This window comes from Diabrotica virgifera, chromosome 1, assembly GCF_917563875.1.
Source record: "Diabrotica virgifera virgifera chromosome 1, PGI_DIABVI_V3a".
NCBI classification, from domain to species: Eukaryota; Metazoa; Arthropoda; class Insecta; order Coleoptera; family Chrysomelidae; genus Diabrotica; species Diabrotica virgifera.
The window spans coordinates 87,151,104-87,172,301 of NC_065443.1; the positions used below are offsets into that span (position 1 = coordinate 87,151,104).

Here is a 21,198-nt window from a genome sequence, read left to right on the forward strand (position 1 = left end):
TTATCTCGTGCTATTTTGACCACACGTGTCTCCCCCATCCTGGTTATGTGGTTGTTCCTTTCTTTTTTTCTATTTAGTGTCCATTCGTTTATACACTGTACGTTAAATTGTCCTCTAATATCTTCGCTCCTCTTTCGATCTCTCCTGTAGTGTATTTCCTGTAATTCTTCTCAGTACTCTCATCTCTGCCGTTTCCAGTAGTCTTTGTGTTGTGGCTGTATCGGGTCTTGTTTCTGATGCATATGTCATTATTGGTCTTAAACTGGCTTTATAAATTCTTGACTTCATCTCAGTGTTAATATCTCGGTTTCGCCATATAGTGTTATTAAGGCATCCTGCCAATCTATTTGCTTTTTGTACTTGATTTCTCACTTCTTTGTCTAGGTCTCCGTAACTTGACAACGTAATTCCAAGATATTTTACTTCCATTACTTGTTCAATACTGATATCATCAATTTCTATTTTGCATTTGATTCGTTCTTTACTGATTACTATTGCTTTGGTTTTCTGAGATGAAATTGTCATATTGAATTCTTTTGCTCCTATGTTAAATCTGTGGACTAATCTTTACAGACTATCATCATGGGCTATCAATATTGCATCGTCTGCGTAGCAGAGTATTTTTACTTCTTTTTTTCCCATTCTATATCCTCTTCCGTTGTTGACGTTTTTGATGATTTCATCCATGATTAAATTGAAAAGCATAGGACTCAATGAGTCTCCCTGTCTTATTCCGCTGCCTATATCTATAGGTTCTGTAAGTTGTCCATCTATTCTGACTTCCATTTTGTTGTTTTGGTAGATGGTCTCAATAGTTTTTATGATATCTAGAGGGACTTCTCTAATATACAGAAGATGGATTACATATTTGATTCTTACTCTGTCAAATGCTTTCTTTAAGTCAATCAGACATAGAAATGCTGGTCTATTACACTCTAGTGATTTCTCAGTAATTTGCTTTATGACGAATATTGCATCTGTACACGATCTTCCAATACGAAAACCCTGTTGATCAGCTGCTAAATTTATCTTCTGATTCATTACGTCTTGCAAGATTTTAGTTGTAAGGTTTAGGGTAGTATTTAACCAGTTGATACCTCTGTAGTTTTCTGGCTGATTTTTATCTCCTTTTTTGAATAGTAGAATTAGTTCGCTCGTTCTCCATTCTTCTGGTATTTTGTTGTGTTTTATGATTTTGTTAATTAATCTTGTTAATGGTTCTGTCATTTCTGCTCCACAATATTTCAGTAATTTGTTTGGTATTCCATCCTTACCTGCAGCTTTTCTGTTCTTCAGCTTTTCGAGTGTTTTTCGCACTTCCTGTGCACAATTAGTTCGCTCGATCTCCATTCTTCCGGTATTTTGTTGTGTTTTATGATTTTGTTAATTAATCTTGTTAATTGTTCTGTCATTTCTGCTCCACAATATTTCAGTAATTTGTTTGGTATTCCATCCTTACCTGCAGCTTTTCTGTTCTTCAGCTTTTCGAGTGTTTTTCGCACTTCATGTGCACTTACATTAACATCTTTATTTGTGGAAATTTCTAGTGTTTGCGGTTCTAGCATCATTTGTTCTTCTTCTGCATAGAGCTTTTTTAGACAGCCAATCCATGTATCCTTTTCTATGTGTTTTGGTTCTATTAGTTCCTTTACCTCCGTTCTTTGACCTCTTATAAAGCGCCATATTTTCTTTTGGAGACCATAAAAATCATGTTCCATTTCTTTCGAAAAACGTTCCCAGTGATCAGTTTTTATTCTTCTTACTACTGAATGTGTTTCGATTCTTATAGTCTTATAGTTATCGTATGTCTCTTGTGTTTTACTTGACATGTATTTTAGGTAAGATTTTTTCTTTTCTTCACTTCTGTATAAAACCATGGAGTTCTTCGTCTTGGAAGCGATTTATTTTTATTAATGTTTCTTTCGCCAAGAACTTCCTTGGCTGAGGCTAATATATTAGACTTAATTTTTGCCTAGCCTTCTTCGACTCCGTCACTTTCTGTGATATACTTGTTGCTGCTTTTTTCCGTTAGTCTTTTTTGAAATAGGTATCTTGTGAAGTCGTTAGTCTTTTTTTAAATAGGTGTCTTGTGAAGTCGTCCTGTAAGCTTTCGACTTTAATCTTGGTGGTGTATTCTGCTGTTTTGTTATCACATATATGTGTTTTCTTTCTGATTTTGCACAATAACAATTTAATATCGCTTCCTATTTCTGCTAATGTTAGTGCTCTTACATCCAAGATTAGTGACAGGTGTAACTCTCTATTCGACAGAATATAGTCTTTCATAGATCTTTGTCCTCTAGTGTTTTCAAAAGTGTATTTGTATTGTTCTTTGTGAGGGAAAAATGTATTGTTAATTCGTGTTTCATTTATGCTGCAGAGGTCCGTCAGGAAGTCTCCGTTTTCATTTCTGATATTTTCATTATATCGCTGTTTTATTCCCGGAATTGTGTCATTGCCAACACGGGCATTAAATTCGCCCATAATAATTATATATTTATCATTCGGGATCTCGATATCGTCTGTTTTAGTGCACATATGTGTATATTTTTTTCTACAAGCTCTTTTGTAATTTCCTGCTCTCTTTTGTTTAGAGACTTCACATTCCAAGTACCGATGCGAAGTATATTTTTCGTTTTCCATAAATTTAAATATCATATTTCAAATATGTATTGAAATAAACTAAGGTTTTTGAGACTTTTAGGGAAAACACAATTTTCCTAAAGCCTGTAGTGTACCGTGCCACTAATTGTTCTATATATCATGATCTAATGTTAAAATCACTGTTTCTTACCACTCTAGCAATCTTTTTGTCCTCTCTGTGTCAGGTCCTGTCTCTGCTTTTGGTTCTGTTCTGGTTTTGCAAATTCTGCGTTTCATTTCTTTTTCGATATTTTTATTTCTCCATATTGTTTCATTCAGACAACCTGCGGCTCCGTCTACTCTATTCATTGATCTTCCTTTTTTGTTTCGTGCTTTCCGTAGTAACCTAGTGTGATTTCTAGATATTTAAGCTCCATCACTTATTCTATTATCTGGCCCTCCAGCTCTTATTTACATCTTATTGGATTTGCTGTTATAACCATGGATGTTGTTTTTTGGGGAAATTTACATGTTAAATTTTCGTCCTATTAAATTGGTGCAGTGTACGTCGAAAATCATCTTAACTTTAAGAGATTAATTACTTCAAATATGTATTAAAATAAACTGAAGTTTTTAAGGCTTTTAGGGAAATCAAAACTTTCCCAAAAGCCTGTAGTGCACCGTGCTACTAATTGTTTTATAAATCATGATCTAATGTTAAAATCACTGTGTTCTACCACACAAACCTGTACATGTTGAGCGCATGTGCCTACCTGCATTTTTGCCCGAAGCTCACAGCGGCAACTTCTGCAGTTTACCGCTCGTTTTCTTCCTGGCAACTCCAAATTGGCGTCGGGAAAAGCTCATCGCGCGCGCTTTTGTCGAACACTTTCAAACTTTTGTCGCTCGGACAGTAATTTTATGGAAAATTGTGTATTTTTGTGTTCATAATTGGATAATACGGGTAAGTTGGAGTTATGTTCATCCCGATAGTTTTAAGTAACAGTTTCGTTATGTATACACGTCTTTTGGAAACCAATAATTAAAAAAAATAATGACACAATGTTTCCGCACTTTTTATATTTTTTAAAATCTTTCTGAAAAATTATCTTAATCGGTTGAGTTTGAAGTATCAAGATTTTAAATAATTAAAAGGGAGGTTCCAGCATGGTACTTGAATCCTATTTTAAGTCCCAGTTTTTGAAAAGCACAACCAGGAAAACTAGGAGTAATTATTGTGAAAAAATAAAAACATTAGTGAATAATAGTAGTCCAAGATTAAAACACTGGAAACTTTTGTTCTGTACACTTCCACAATATTTATTACACTTTATTTTCAGTACAGCTGTTTCGACAGTGTGCTTTTATCAAGTGAAGTAGTTTTACTATGCATCTACACTTTATAGCCGCTAACTGAATAAGTCAAGGAGGGGAGAGCTGTTTGCCTCAAGTTAGTTATTCAGAATTATATCTGTATTTTTAATTTATTAGTTTTCATAGTTTTACTTTCATTTTGTTAACGCATCTCCCACGCAGGGTCATTAACGTATTTAGATTACTGTTACAATTGATATAAATAATGTACATAAATTTACAATATAATGTGTATTACAATGTGTGTTTGATCAATTGAAGTAGTTGGTAGTTTTTAAGTTAAGAAACTATTTTGAGTAAGTATGTATATTTTCTTCTAGGGCATCATTTTTAGGTAGTTGGTTATATTATATTTCCGTCGTTCACTGTTCGCTGTTCACTGTTTACTGTTCAGTGTTTACTGTTCACTGTTTTACCATTAGAACACTGTTGCACACTTCACAAACTAGTCTGTTTTGCGTTGCTTTCTTCTGTCTTTTATTTCTCAGCCTTCATTTTTGACGTATCGGTGTATATGTTGTAGGTATTTGTTGATATATTAATAATTTTCGGTAGATGCGTCGCTATCTAAGTCTGTTTCTAGGTTGCTCTGTTTTAATATTTTATTTTTTATTCGAGCGCATTTGACTTTAATTTTTCGATCCTTCAAGTAAGGATATAGGTCTGGATCCCGCGTATGAAAAAAAAGTTGATTAATAGCAAGCTGAAAATTTGTTAATAGCTTAAGGGTGTCTAGTCGGACAAACTTTGATATATGGGAACACTGGAACAGGGGAAGTTTTAATTGTGCAACAGGTTAAAAATTTGGAACGGTCAGACCACGAAAACGGCACATGTATTTTGTCCGACAGAACAGACTTAAACTCTCCGAACAGAGATTAAACTCTCATGCAAAAATCAGACTGCTATTTATCACCAAATAGGCGTTTTAATGAGTGGAACATGTAGAATATGTCAAATGACAGGAATTATGACAGGTGATACATAGCAGTCTGATTTTTGCATGAGAGTTTAATCTCTGTTCGGAGAGTTTAAGTCTATTCTGTCGGACAAAATAAATGTGCCGTTTTTGTGGTCTGACCGTTCCAAATTTTTAACCTGTTCCACAATTAAAACTGCCCCTGTTCCAGTGTTCCCATATATCAAAGTTTATCCAACTAGATACCCTTAAGCTATTAACAAATTTTCAGCTTGCTATTAATCAACTTTTTTTTCATACGCGGGATCCAGACCTAATATATTTTATTTAACAGATCTATGATCTCTCCTGTTTCTCCTGCATACGTTTTGGCGGTACTCAATGGATCTGGTGAGTCATCACAGTTTTCAATAAAATCTATTACCTGTTCGTAAGTTAGAGGTTAGTTAGAATTTGGGTTATCATATAATCTTTTATTGTAACTTAGCATTTCTTCTATTGTTTTTTTTTTGTTTTGATATTTTGATTTGATTTGACTTTCTTCTCTTTATTTTTTTGGTGTTCTGAAAGTATGTTCCTCTGTAGGTGTAGTAGCCGTTGGAGAGGTTTGGAATATTGTGCGTTTGGTTTGTTTTCTGCCTGTGTTTATATGCATTGCCTCATTTTCTAGATCAATTTTTAGGTCGTTTGTTTCTTGTGACTCTTCTTTCGTTGGGTGTATGTGTGGTTCTTGTTGTGTAGTTAGTGGTTAGATTGTTTGTTGTATAGTACTTTCTTCTTTTGATTGTTAATGGTAATTGTTTTTTGGGATTTTTAGGATTGGTAAATGGTTTGGAAAAATGTTATTTGATGTTGAATTATCTGATGTAATGGAAGTAAACATTGGCAGTTTTTTGTGAAGTGGTTGGTTTGCTTACATGTTTGGCAAGCTTGGTTATCTAATGATCGGTAAATCCTTATGATGTTTCCTCGTGTGTGATAAGGAATGAATTTGGTAGTGTCTGGTTATTTAGTGGAGATATGTAGGTTTGACGTCTGAAACTCAAAATGTGCTGAAATTGCGGTGTAAATGTACCTATTCCTAGGAATGTTAAAGGTGACTGAAGATTTAATCCATATGATTTTAATGCAGATATTAGGACCTAGTGTGGGATTGAGTGACAGACACTGGACAATACTAATCGCTGACTTGGGCTAACAAGTCTGCGAGCCTGTAGGAGTTGTTGGTTAATTTAAATTTTTTCATTTTTGTTTATAAAATCCTCAAGTAGTTTTTCATTTGCTAAATATATACATACTCTGCTATTTGATAACCTTGAACAGAAAATAATGTCGGTTGGTTGTAGCAAAAGACTCAGTGCAGATAGGTAATCTTGTAGTTTGGTATTTTCAACTGCATCAAATATAATTCCTTGTTTTCTTGATGGAAATATGTTGGTGTGTGGTGTTCGGTTGGTTACGGAAGAATATGTAGGTGATCCATTTAACTGATTTGTAGAGGAGCTATTTGGAGTATTGTTAGTAGTGAAAATTTCAGATTAAATAAAACTATTTATTTTAGTCATCATTTTTGTTTAATAAGAATACGGTCCTGGCAAACAACTTCTGTAGTCCACCGTAAAAAATTTTACTACTTGTTTTAGCTTTTGTAGGTTATCTGCTTAGGTATATTCCGATATGAATATATTCGATAGTAATTATAAAAACTGTTATACTACATTCGCTCTCGCGAGATTTTTTTTGACACTGACGTTAGTAATTTCTTTTTTGAAAAATTCAGTTGTCAGAAGTGACTGGAAATTACTACAAAACCAACGCACCTACTCATATCCAATATTATTAATAGTTAACAGACATAAAAATAACATAAACCTTACGCCAATCAATATTTATTTATTTAAACCATTATAATGTATTGATAGCAAATGAGAAAATTATTTATTGTACAAAATAAAAATATTTTGTAGAAATAAACTTCACAAAATTTTATGAGATTAGTAGACACTCCCACTATTTCTAATAATTCTTCTTTTTTTAATGAAAGATTAAGTTGATTTGAGTTGATTTTAGCAGTTAATAGTGTGAGGTAGGAATTTTTGTGTTGTACGTTTCCTATTCCGAATATCTCAAAAAAAATCTCGCGAGAGCGAATGTAGTATAACATTAAAGTTACTTACTGTCTCTGTTGTGTTTATTGTTTGATATTACACTATTTAATCACTACTTAATAAAGTCTTTGTTAGTATTACAATGGTTTTTTGAATTAATTTTCAGAGTTCGATTTTAAACACGTTTTAGCTACTATGGTCAGAGTTGTACCTTTCCATAGTTTCTAATAAAAATATATTGGTTAAGGCATTTATGTTTAATGTAGAGAATTAGAAATTGGCCATTAAAAGAATGGTGAGGATAAGTTAAGTGCGTACGTAGAATCAGTTTATTTATTATTGAAAGTTCTTTGTGTTCTGCTACATGTAGCTTATTATAAAGGTTCTACCGGTTTGGCCGATGTACGTTTTGGATGGTCATCACATGTAAATTTTGTTACACCACTCTCTAAGTGCTTTTTTAGCTGTTGTTATTGGTACATAATATATTTGCTTAAAACATTGTTTGTTCTGAAAGTTGTTGTTATTTTTATGTGTTTCGTTATTTTTTTTTTATATTTTGCGAGTATATCTAATAGAGTAAAATGTATTAGGTTTTTCTGTGATGGTGGAGAAACTAGTATTAGGGGTTTTATGCAGTTTTTTGTTTAAACTTTTGTTTATTTTTTGTTTTTTATACCCATTATTTACTGTCAGTTGCTGAATAATGTTTAATTCTAGCTAAAAGTAATTTTTTGACATGGGAATTTCTGCTAATGTGTAATATCCAACCCACGCGGAAATAATAACACCAGCTTTCAAAACAAACAATAACTAAAGCAAACATATTAAGAGCAAAACAAAGGTCAAAGGAAAAAGAACACTCACATAGAGGTATAGACAAATTTATATGTGGTGCAGCTAACACAAAAACAAACGTTTTACAGAATTTAAAAGGCACTAAATACTAAAAAAAACGATTCTGCGTACGCACTTCATCTTCGAGATAAGAATCGTTCTTTTAATAATCAATTTAGAATTCTAGATATTCAAATATCCCTAGCTTACTCAGATATAGACTACAAATTGTAGACTCATAGTAAAAATACATTACTTGAAAAAGGAGCTCTGTCGAAACAGCTGCTGTAAATATAAATTATAATAAATTTTGTGGAAGTGTAGAGAATAAAAGTTTTGAGTGTTTTATTGTTAGATAGAATTAACCTCTATCAAGTAACGCTTGAATTCATCACTAGTACTTCACTACTTCATAATAAAAGCAAATTTGATTTATTATTTTTTAAATAACTAACATAATGTTTTGTAGTTTCAACTACATATAAGATACTCTTCTCAAATTATTTAATATTAAAAAATGCCACTGCATAGCTGTTTCTATTTTTTACTCAATAAAATATTTCGTAACACTTCTGGTTCATTAATTTGAAACAAATAACTGGCTCGAATTAAGGTTTTAATATAGGATACCATGATATTCTTAGTGTAAAGTTTAGTTATGAACGAGTATTTAAACTAATTTTTTAAAGAAAATTAAATGGAAATGGCATTATTTAAACCGCAAAAAATAAAAAGTATTACTTTCATATAGGTAAAATATAATAGTATATTGTACAACAAGAGAGAAAATAGACATATTTCTCACGAGCGCACAACTTTGTTGGCACGAGCCGAGGCACGAGGCGAGTGCCGCAAATCAAGCGAGAGAGAAATATGTCACTTTCTCTAGTGTTGTACACTGTACTTTTTCTATGGATGCGTTTTTGTCAAGAGTTCAAACTTAAAAATTAAATAATTTAGGTGCTTTTAGGTATATTATATGCCTAAATTGAAATAAAATGCTTATATACACATAGGTATTTAATCTTCTTAATATTTATATACTTTATTTATTTAAAATTATAATTCACAGTTGAATAGTCTTAAAAGGTAATTTTTGATAAGTTTTGACAAGTTTGAACACATTTTATTTGACAAGAATAATTGTGTTTGTATTGTGTATGTTACCATGGAAATGGCGATCCTATGTATGTAAACCGGCGGTGAACCCGTGAGAAAAAATATTTCTCACTGCAATGGCCGACTTTTCTCACTGCCTGAGAAATTGTTCGTTTTGAATGTATGTAAGTAGTGAGAGAAGTTGCACATTGTATAGCATCCATAGAAAAAAAGTATATAGCGAGTGGCACTGCTCATTTCCAACATGCAACAACAGTGGAAGTAATATTTGACTAAATAATTTAAAAATTAGTTATAAATATAAAAAACTTTTTAGAGATATTGGCTTGTTATTTTCCTCTTCTATTTTTTAAAGGAAAATTGACTGTTGATCTTTAACGTCTGTTTATACCCTGTGGTATGTTTTTAAACCAAGAGGAGTAATTCAAATTTACCGCGCCGTAATGCTTGTTTGTAATTGGTCCAACCTCGGGCAAGTTTACTCCACTGTTAATAAATTTTGACATTAATGACCTATATAAATTTTGCCACTAGAGATTGCAATAGCTGGATCCAGCATCCAGCAATCCAGCTGGATCCAGAGCTTTTTTTCACATGTTGGATCCAGCAAATCATGCTGGATCCAGCAGCGCGGATCCGCAAACGTGTCAAATTCGAAATAAGTTACTTAATGTCTTCATTAGCCTCTTTATTCAAAGCCGTGAGTCGGCAACTTGCCATTCTATCGCGCTGGCAGTAGCTCAGTATGCTGGAAAGTTTCTATAGCTTAAAATTTTGCATCGATAAAGCGTTGATATACATTGATTCTGCGATAAAATTATCTGCTGGTGAGTGGTCAATAATCAATGAGTTAATCACCACTTTTAACCGGCTGTAGAAGCTCTTTACAGAATAGAGTCTACTTTGATAACGGCCGACACAACCATGAAATTTGTCTTAGATAAACTAAATAGCTAGGACTTTAGCCTTAATGCTGATCTATCCGAAGCACTACGCAACATAATCACGAAACGACGTCTCTATGAGATTAAAGGCACATTAGTGTATTTACAAAATCAAAAAAAGTATGACGAAGGGCTAAACAATCCTGGTTACTTCCGCATGCCGAAAAAGAATGCAATGCGACAAGAGATGAAAAATTTGTTGATTTGTATAAATAAACAAGTAACTGTGGAACCAGTGCAAGAGATAATTAAAGAAGATGGACCCTAAGAAGATAAGAACTAATCCGGAGCCCGCCGTGAATTTTACTTTGGAACAAGAACTTGAGATTGAATTGAAACGAGAAAGAGAAAACATTTGTAGCCAAAAAACTGATTCTCAAAAATATTACGAACAGATTTTGGAAAAGGAAATGACGGTTTATGAGACCGAAGGAGTGAAAGGCGATCGTTTGTCAGTGGTTTATGACTATTTGATGACCTTAAAACCGACCATAACAAAGGCCGGAAGGGCTTTCTCCGCAACCGGCTATATGTGCAGTTCTGTGTGAAGCAGGTAAGGCCTATGTTTTTAAGGTATCACTTTCATAAAACTAAATAATTCATGTTTCTGTTGTTTAGGAATTTAGCATACAGACAAAAAAACATTAAAATCGTGTTTATATTTTAATTCCACATTTTGCTGGATCCGCGCTGGATCCAGCTGGATTCAGGCCAATCTTGCAAAAATCCAGCTGGATTGAAAATACTGCTGGATTGCAATCCCTATTTGCCACTAATGACATTTCATAGGTTAATTAAGTTATATCGGCGATTTTTTGTGTTTTCTGAGTTATTCCTTTAATTTTAGATTTTTAGTCTAATTTAGAACTCTTTAGCGACGTATTAGTACAATACCCCGAGTAAGAATGGCGTAACTGCAAAAACCCAAATTTCTCAGAGCAAAAAAACGATTTTTAAATATTTAACCTTTAACTACACGCGCTGGCGTACTTTGTACGCCAGATATAAGAATTCTACTGGAAATATATTTAAAAATTTAATTTTTGACCTTGCTTATTTTTTCTAACCTATCACTGGAATGTGCTTTACAATTTGGTTTTAGTTTCGTTATAATCGGCGTTCTGGAAAGATCGTAATTTACATTTTATTGTTTGTTGTTTCCGGTGGTGGACAATATACCCCAGGATTATATTACTATAAGTCGTAATATAAGTACATATTTTAATTGTTTTTTAGTCATTATGGCAAAAAATATATTTTTCTTTGTAAACAATACTTTTTCTCCTGTAAACAATCACATTTAAAAAAAATTTTTATTAGTAATTTTATTTATCATGGAATCCAGTTATTCCATGATTCCAGTTATAAATCCCTATTATTGGCTTACTGAAAAGGAACTCCAAAGTATTCACTGATGCCGAATAAGGTTTATAACAAACAACTAAGTGTATTTTTTCAAAAAAAAAATTTAACAAATCCGCTGTTTTTAAGTGTATTTTCTTGTGGCGTACAAAGTACGCCACGCGTGTAGTTATGTTATAACTTGATGCGCGGGTAGTTAAAGGTTAAAATAGGGATTAAATGAGGAGTAATAGACAAGAAGCATCGATATAGCTTTTATTCTTACAATGATGGCTTTTATTTTTATCCCTATTGGTTTGAAATTTATTGTCTTAATTTAATCGCCCCATTTTCAACCCTATCTACAGTTACGTAAAAAACTATATTTAAATATTTAGTATGCCGTTTATTCTTACAGCTCTGGCTTTTATTTTCATCCTTATTGGTCCGAATTTCATTATCTTAATTTAGTTTCCCCATTTTCAGCCGTATTTACAGTTGCGTCGTTATTCATCTGAAACAAGGTCTACCCTGTAGTGGCTCAGCACATAGTTACAGTTCTGTCGCTTTGGTATCATCTTTACACAGTATTTTAGAAGTTAATTACTCAATAAACAGGAATTGACAAAATTTGCAATTTCGTCATTCTTATTCCGGACCGGCGATATAATATGGATTACCGTCGAAGGCCGATATGATCAACCAAAAACGAATATGTATTTGGTGACTTTTCTGGTTACTTTCTTGGGTTAATCTGTTTTTTTAGTTTACTCCTCTTGGTTTAAAAACAAACTATAGTGAAATATTATCATTTCGTCTTTGGAAAAAGATACAGAGGACGAGCTGTGCATCTTCTTTCAATTGGCGATTTATACCAGGCTGTTACTTATACTTTACAACATGGAGAACGAACAGAATTCCAAATAGTGTAGGAAACAGAGGTTGAACCTTGCAAAATGGACACAAGTCCGGTTTTATTTTTTTTCTCGTATATCAAGGGGTGCTTATTATAAGACTAACTTTTTCTGAAAAAACTTCGCCCCGGAACCCCCTTTTCACCCCTTTAAAGGGGGTAATTTGTGGTTTTGAGGAACGTAGCCCTTCCTGTACCTTTTACAAAAAAATTTTTTTACAGAAATATGAAGAGCACTACATTTCCTACGATTTATTTTCGACAGCATTTGTCTATCATCCACCGCTTAGCGGGGGTGGCGCGCTAAAGTTAACAAGTTTTTAAAAAAGATGTTTTTAAAAACAATATATTTTTCCCTAACTGTAACGGTAATTAAGAATAAATCCTGCAGCAATTATTTATAAATAAGTGTCTGATTTTTTGGTATATGTCTTACTTAAGGTTAATTGCCCTATTTTTAATTACAGGGTGTTACATTTAAAAAAAAAACCCTTTTTATACCATCGTAACAGTTTATACTAGAGTAAAAAGACTTTCAGTGATTACCCATGTACTGGTGCTATTTACAAATTTGTATAACGCACGCCCATTTTTTCCCCGGAGCCACCCAAAAAAAAGAAGAATTAATAGATAAAGTGATTTTCTTGGAATCATTCACACAAAATGCCTTTTATTAATGTGCTTCATATATCATTTTATGACCGTTATTATTACCCATGCATGGACACCAAAGCGATTTCCTGGTGCAACCCCTGTAGCAAAAAAAAAATAAATAAAATGGGGGGTTGAAATTTTTTATGTTTTTTGCTTTTTGATCCATATGGGCATATGCTTCATCAATAGTGCTTTTCAAAAATATATATGGTTATTGCAACATCCCTGCGGAAACCACCAAAATATACTGCAGAAACTACCCCTATCCCTTGGCGAGCATGTTTTTACGATTTTCTCATTACCTATGCATTCTTTTTAAACAAAACTTATACAAGGTTAAAGACCACTATTTACTCTAAAAATTATTTTCTATTCATTTTTTTCGTACAAGCAACCGTTACGGCACAGTGGCGCCGTAAACCTCATATATGCTTTGGCGGGCCCCATTTTTTTTCGTCATCTGTTCGTTTTATTGATAAAGTACTTATGTAAAATAAAACAACACAGTGTAACCTACAAATTATAACTTATGCACATTTTACCATCTTTGAGCCCCAAAGCCACAGTGGTGCCCCAAAATCAATTTTTGCATATTTTCGGCACCTACACGCATTTTATTGCATTAATGCTAACTTAATAGCAGAATTTTTACCCTTAGGTGGTCGCTAAGCAGTGGCGGATCCAGATAGGGGTGATGGGGTGATCACCTCCCCCCCTCTCAAACCAAGTGATATTATATTCAAAGATTATAAAAATATTCATTTATTTTTATAGAAATTTAGCCCATTGGCACCCCCTCTTAACGATGCTGGATCCTCCACTGTCGCTAAAACATACCACTTTATGCACCACTTACGGCCGGTTTCACAAAGTAAAGTTAACTTGTGGTTAAGAGATAACCAGAGGTTAGCCCAAAATATGCGTTTTAGTTTCAGGTCAACGGCGAAGTATGGTTAACTCACAGAATTTTTAACCAGAGGTTGGAGTGGGTTACCTTTAAGGGTATACCCAGAAGGGTAACAATTATGAAACTGAAACGCATATTTTGGGGTAATTTTGAGGTTATCTCTTAACCACAAACAAGTTAACTTTACTTTGTGAAACCGGCCATTAGTAATACGCAGCAACAATGACGTCTAATAGTCTTAAAGTAGTGAGAAAAACTAAAACTAGACTCTGTGTATAAGAATGTGTGGTAGGAGGATACATGAGCGACGCTGCCTGTTTAACATCTGGATATACAGTTATGACGTTTTAAATAAGACTTTTAAATAATACTTTTTATGCTTTAGCGACAGTGGAGGATCCATCATCGTTAAGAGGGGGGTGCCAATTGGCTAAATTTCTATAAAAATAAATGAATATTTTTATAATCTTTGAATATAATATCACTTGGTTTGAGAGGGGGGAGGTAATCACCCCCATCATCCCTCCCTGGATCCGCCACTGCTTAGCGACCACCTAAGGGTAAATATTGTGCTATTAAGATAGCATTAATGCAATCAAATGCGTGTAGGTGCCGAAAATATGCAAAAATTAATTTTGGGCCACCACTGTGGCTTTGAAGTGCAAACATTGTAAAATGTGTATAAGTTATAATTTGTAGGTTACACTGTGTTGTTTTATTTTACATAAGTACTTTATCAATAAAACGAACAGGTGACGAAAAAAAAAACAAAAACTGGAGCCTGCCAAAGCATATATGAGGTTTACGGCGCCACTGTGCCGTAACGGTTGCTTATACGAAAAGAATGAATAGGACCTAAGTTTTAGAGTAAATAGTGGTATTTAACCTTGTATAAGTTTCGTTTAAAAAGAATGCATAGGTAATGAGAACATCGTAAAAACATGCTCGCCAAGGGATAGGGGTAGATTCTGCAGTATATTTTCAAGGATAGGGGTGGTTTCCGCAGGGATGCTGCAATAACCATATATATTTTTGAAAAGCACTATTGATGAAGCATATGCCCATATGGATCAATAAGCCAAAAACAAAAAAAAATTTTCAACCCCCCATTTTATTTATTTTTTTTTGGCTACAGGGGTTGCACTAGGAAATCTCTTTTGATGTCCGTGTATGGGTAATAATAACGTGCACAAAATTATATATGAAGCATATTAATTAAGGGCATTGTGTGTGAAGGATTCCAAGAAAATCACTTTATTTATTAATTCTTCTTTTTTTTTGTGGTTCCGGGGAAAAAATGGGGGTGCATTATACAAATTTGTAAATAGCACCAGTACATGGGTAATCGCTGAAAGTCTTTTTACTCTAGCATAAACGGTTCAGATGGTATAAAAAGGGGTTTTTTAAAATGTAAAACCCTGTAATTAAAAAAAGGGCAATTACCCTTAAGTGAAGCCTATACCAAAAATCAATCAATTATTTGTGAATAATTGCCGTAGGATTTCTTCTTAATTTCCGTTACAGTTAGGGAAAATATATATTTTTTTGAAAATATCTTTTTTAAAAAATTGTAAAATTTGGGGCGTCACCCCCGCTAAACGGTGCATGATAAACAGATGCTGTCGGGAAATAAATCGTAGAAAATATAGTCCTCTTTATATTTCTATAAAAGACATTTTTTGTAAAATGTACAGGAAGGGCTACGTTCCGCAAAAACCACAAATTAGCCCTTTTAAAAGGGTGAAAAGGGGGTTCCGCGGCGAAATTTTTTCAGAAAAAGTTAGTCTTATAATAAGCACCCCTTGATATACCAGAAAAAAAATAAAACCTGACTTGTGCCATTTTGCAAATTTCAACCTTTGTTTCCTACACTAAAAGATAATACGGTTTAATGATGAAACATTGTTCAGTTTTATATACCGTAAGTCAAATATTGTTTTAGTTATGTAATTTTAATTCGATTTTTATTACAATTTACTTTCTAACGTCTATTATATCTGCTTTTGAGCTGCGTTTATACCTACTGCTTTCTTTTCTAAAATAGTTTTCTAATTTGGTACTAAATTATCCCGCTTCTTGCTGAAATTTTCCAATATGCATGCTACCTCGGGTTCTAGCCTAATAAAATAAAAAAAGTCAAAATGTAAATTCGTACAGGTTAAACAAATTTTATATCACAGTTTAGATGGGTACAAAAGATATTTTCAAGAAAGTATCCAAATCATATAAGGGGATCATTGTTTAAATAATTAAAAGGGGTAATTTTTGCAAAAAAATACTTTTTTAACTGCTGAGGTAATTCACTTATTAGTGAAGGTATATGGGAGCTTTTTCTGCAAAGTTGAATGGTAAATCTCTCACATAAGACTTACTAAATTAAATTTGACCCCCTATTTATTTAAATAATTGTATATAAAACTTTAAAAACAAATTTGCAAAAAATTATTTTTAGCGTTTTAAATAAGCACTTTAAAATATCTTATTCTACAGAATAATTTGCGCTATGTTATCGGTATTACTCAAAAAAAATTGGTCGAAAAATATTTAATATTTTTTGAGATATTGAATTTGTTTATTAAATGTTACTATATTTTCAATTGCAAAAACGCGGTTGTTGCCAAAGAAATATTCACCTGCTTAAGATCTCATTATTTTTATTCTTATGTATGTTTTCAATAAACGTATTGATAAATTTAAATTTCAATTAAACTCCCCCATAAAAGGGCATTTGAAAATTATTCAAATTTGTTTATATTTTGTTTTTTTAATACCGTCGCGGGGATTAAGTATTTTGAAATGCCGTTTCGATAATTGGGTTCCTGGGAATTTTTTACTAATTAACAAAATTTTTTTGTCGTTTTTTCTTCTTCTTTTTTTTTTCTTGGAGTTATATTACTACGGGCCCTTTTAGGGTTAAATTTTATTAAGAATATCGAATCTCTGAGTTGTAGATTCTAGACCTAAAAATATTAAGATTTAACTAAAATCTCTTTAATAAAATATGGCTACTTACTGAGTTACGGGGTGTTTTATTTAAAAATTTAAAAATTATTTTTACCAAGTACTTTAAAACCATTTGACGTTTCCTTATCTTACTTGACAGAAAGTGTGGCTATTATACACCCTATTAAATTATGATTATTAAACGTTTCCAGCTAGTGCCAGAGGCGTACGACAGGGGATAGTGAATGATTGACCATTCCCAAATTCTACGCCACTGGGTGAATTACTATTTTAGCGAAATTTTTCGATTCTCCAATACTTTGTATGTAAATAACTTTATAGATATCGATAAAATCATCAGTTTGAGATATATTGGAAGTTTAAAATGAATGAATGGATGAATCAAAATAACTATGCCGTTTCATTTTTAACGTCCAATATTCTCGAAAACTAATGACTTAATCGTTATCAGTAAAGAGTACATTATTTACATAGAAAGTATTGGAGAATCTAAAAATTTCGCTAAAATAGTAATTCCTTCAGTGGCGTAGAATTTGGGAAGGGTCAACCATTAACTATCCCCTGTCGTACGCCTCTGGTAGTAGCTAGAAACTTTTATTTATCACAATTCAGTAGACTGTATAGTACCCACACTTTCTGCCAACTATGATAAGGATACGTCAAATAGTTTGAAAGTACTTGGTAAAAATAATTTTTAAATTTTTAAATAAAACACCCTGTAACTCAGTTAGTAGCCACATTGTATTTAAGTGATTTTAGACTAATCTTAATATTTTTAGGTCTAGAATCTACAACTTAGAGATTCAACATTCTTAATCAAACTTAACCCAAAAAGAGCCCGCAGTAATATACCTTCAAGAAAAAAAAAGGAGAGGAAAAAAAGACAAAAATTTTTTGTTAATTAGTGAAAAATTCCCAGGAACCCAATTATTGAAACGGCATTTCAAAATATTTAATCCCTGCGACGTTATTAAAAAAACAAATTATAAACAAATTTGAATAATTTTCAAATGCCATTTTAGGGGAAAGTTTAATTGAAATTTGAATTGATCAATACATTTGTCGAAAATATACATAAAAATAAAAATAATAAGATTTAATACAGGTGAATATTTCCTTGGCAACAACCGCGGTTTTGCAATTGAAAATAGAGTAACATTTAATAAACAAATTCAATATCTCAAAAAATATTAAAAATTTTTGGACCAATTTTTTTTATTAATACTGATAACATAGCCCAACTTTTCCTGTAAAATAAGATATTTTATAGTGCTTATTTAAAACGCTAAAAATAATTTTTTGCAAATTTGTTTTTAAAGTTTTATGTATAATTATTTAAATAAATGGGGGGTCAAATTTAATTTAGTAAGCCTTATGTGGAATACTTACCCTTCAACTTTGCAGAAAAGAATCCTATAGACCTCCATTAGTAATTAAATGACCTCAGCATTAAAAAAGTAATTTTTTTGCAAAAATGACCGCTTTTTAATTATTTAAACAATGATCCCCTTGTATGATTTGGATACTTTCTTGAAAATATCTTTTGTACCCACCTAAACTTTGATATAAAATTTGTTTCAACCTGTACGAATTTACATTTTGATTTACATGTAGTATAATTTTATTTTACTAGACTATTACGTCTATGATCATCTTCGAGTTAGAAATAATTTTAAACTTATTATAATAGTGCAGTCAATTAGGGTATTTGGGTCCGAACTAAGTATAATGCATCCATTTACTTGATATTTTCACAGTAGGTAGGGAATAGCTCACGAAACAAAGTCTACCCTATGCCAAAATACGCTTTTACCTTGGGGTTGGTTCCCACGCATTCTGGGTGGTAGAATTGTTTATGGTTAAAATAACTCCGGGAGTCGTCAGAGGAACTAATTAAAAAGCAAAAAAGTTTAAACAAATTTTCAAAGCTCACCTACTTTTTGATTTATTTGTGATTGAAATTATCCATTTTCATTGGAAAAATACACATGTTGGAACGGTTTTTTCAAATAACTTAAAATCTATATGGATCTATCGAAAAAAAAATGTAGGAAACATTTATGTAGCGCATAAAAAAAGAAATCTTCTAGTTGCAACATAAAGCAGGATATGGTAGGTGGTAAAAAATTTTTTTGTGAATGCTTGGATCGGTGCATTCAACATATTAATAGACAAATTATCGATTTTAGGGGTATAATACTTACGAATACTTGCTGTAGTGCTTAAAAACACCTTTAAAATGAGCACCGTCAAATGCCAAAAATATTGACGCTCATATATTTTAAGAAAAATGGCAGTATATTATTTAACAGCGCGTCCACCAGATTTTAAATACATCAATTTCCTTCTATAATACCTTTTATTTTAGTGGTATTTCTATGCTCAAACAATTGACCTGGTTTAAAATGCATGGTTTTTGAAAAAAAAAAGGATTCAATTATAGACATTTTAAAATTTTCTTAAAAATCTGCATTTTTCTCCAAACTGCAACTTTACTGACACGAAAAAAATTATTCAGTACAAAAATGTAGCGTTATTTGACAAAAATTTGGATTTTACTGTAGCATAAACGCGATAGAAGAGAAGAGATGTCACTACTTTAAATTAGGTTGATAGTGCGAGTATCACCTTTCTTGCGCCCTTTAACTCTATTTCTTTTAAATACTAAAGACTTTGAATTAATGCGATTAAGTGGTTTTATAGTCATGAAATTTCTATAAAATGGTTTTTGAATGGATATGGTATCTTTAAAATGGATGGAGTAATTGTAAAAAACTAAACTTCATATTTAAATATACCGGTTTGACCAAATTGTTTTTGTCTGTTTTATTTATTCGGTCATACTAGCCAATTGCGATTTTGCTACTTTCAGCAAAAAGTTTTTTTACACTAGTATTATGTCACTCCAATTTAAATTCTAACTAAATTTGTATCTCCACACTTTGTGTGTTTGTTTTTATTTCAAATTGTATGCTGTCAGTATTTGAACTTTTATTTACTTAATTTGAGGGATACGCGGGAAAACCGGCTAAATCCATTTTTGTAGAAATTGCATTTTTTACGCCATATTGTAGTAAATTCCAGTGTACATCTTCAAAGATACAAACGGAGTAAAAGTTAAAATATCCAATATCTCAAAATCATTAATCTGTGACTTTGCTGGTTTTTTTAGTGTACCCTTCATTTAATAAACATCAGTTCGTTTTATTTGTCATCTTTATTACTACTGCCCTGAGCCTATTTCTGACTAGATACAAATCAAAACAATTGGCTAGTTGAATTAGCAGTTAAATAATTTACCTTCTTGATTTTGTAGTCAATTGACTGTACAAGTTTTTATGTATATCATATACTCTTTGTCTACCCCCGTATATTACATTTCTGCTACTTACATCAATCTAGTCATATATAAAATTCTTTATATTGGCAACTCCTGAGTTCCGATTTCTGTATGTCTGTTCCACTTAATGTCTGTTTCAGATTAATCGAGGCTGCAATATTTTTTACTTTTAGTCTATTTAAAGTGGGATTTTTGTTCCAAAACCTATTTGTATTCTTGAATAGAATCTTGGGCTGAGTACCTACTCAATAAAGTTACCAACACTCAGTTTATTTGTTATTTGTTATTAATTAACGGTATATTTAAAGATCTTTGTATGCTTTTTTAAGCTGTCATGGCAAAGCAATATTTAAACTTTATGCTGTCGCTAAAAGAAAGACTCTTGTTTTAGTTTTTTCTCTTAATTGTAATTTTTCTTGTCCCCTGTTGGGGTGGGACACCCAAACCACATGGTACACCATAATGTAGAACTTTAAAGTAACCTGGCTACGACCATGATAAAGCTTACATTAAGAAGTACCTAATCATCTCATTGTTTGATTTGCTTGTCTAGTTAATGCTTAGAAGAAATGAGTTCAATGTGCTTCCCCGTTTAGGATTTTGTCCTCTTCAGGGTTTGAGGTGAATGTTTAGTGTTGGCAGCAAAAGCAAACAGTCCGAAAAACACACTGGGGCAAGCGCCGTGTCCTGGTGTTCTTGGCTCCTGGGTTATGCCGGACTGTGGTGTCCAGAAGGCTAAGAAGTCAACAGAGAAGAAAGTTTGATGGATTGTTGTTGGTTCCATAGACATTTACGTGTACTGTCCGTGCTTTGCTCTCGACCAGTCTCCCTAGAAACCATTGTACAACGACAGGCGAACCTGCGTCCCTCGTCGGCGGTCAGAAGGTGGCTTTGAGCGCAGCGTGGACAGTGTGCGTTCGAATGGAGAAAATAGTTGCGGCTATTTTCTTGGGACGAACAGGTATAATTGTGCAATGAAGTTGGGAAACCGCAAAAAACCAACTTCTCCCTGTTCGGGGTAGGCAAGAGGAAATGTTAGAGGTGGGTACGGTAGGCTAACGGGGTAGCCTCAAGGATGTTTTCATACTCCACCGGGAGTTCGTCAATGCATGTTTGCATTAGAGCGGACGGTACATGAATCTTTTTGCGTTTGGGCTTTCGGTGGAGTACGTGGCCGGAAGATGAACAGGAACAT

The 21,198-nt window shown here is 32.8% G+C and overlaps 1 protein-coding gene across 2 annotated transcripts in view; it reads left to right on the forward strand.

Moving 5' to 3' along the window:
- Positions 1–3,411: 3,411 nt before the first annotated feature.
- The window catches only part of LOC114337066 (uncharacterized), a 654,507-nt gene continuing 636,720 nt past the window's right edge, over positions 3,412–21,198 (forward strand). For both annotated transcript variants that reach the window (XM_050642021.1, XM_050642024.1), the window contains exon 1: positions 3,412–3,547. The gene's annotated coding sequence lies outside the window, so the exon portion shown is untranslated. The remainder of the gene's footprint in view (positions 3,548–21,198) is intronic.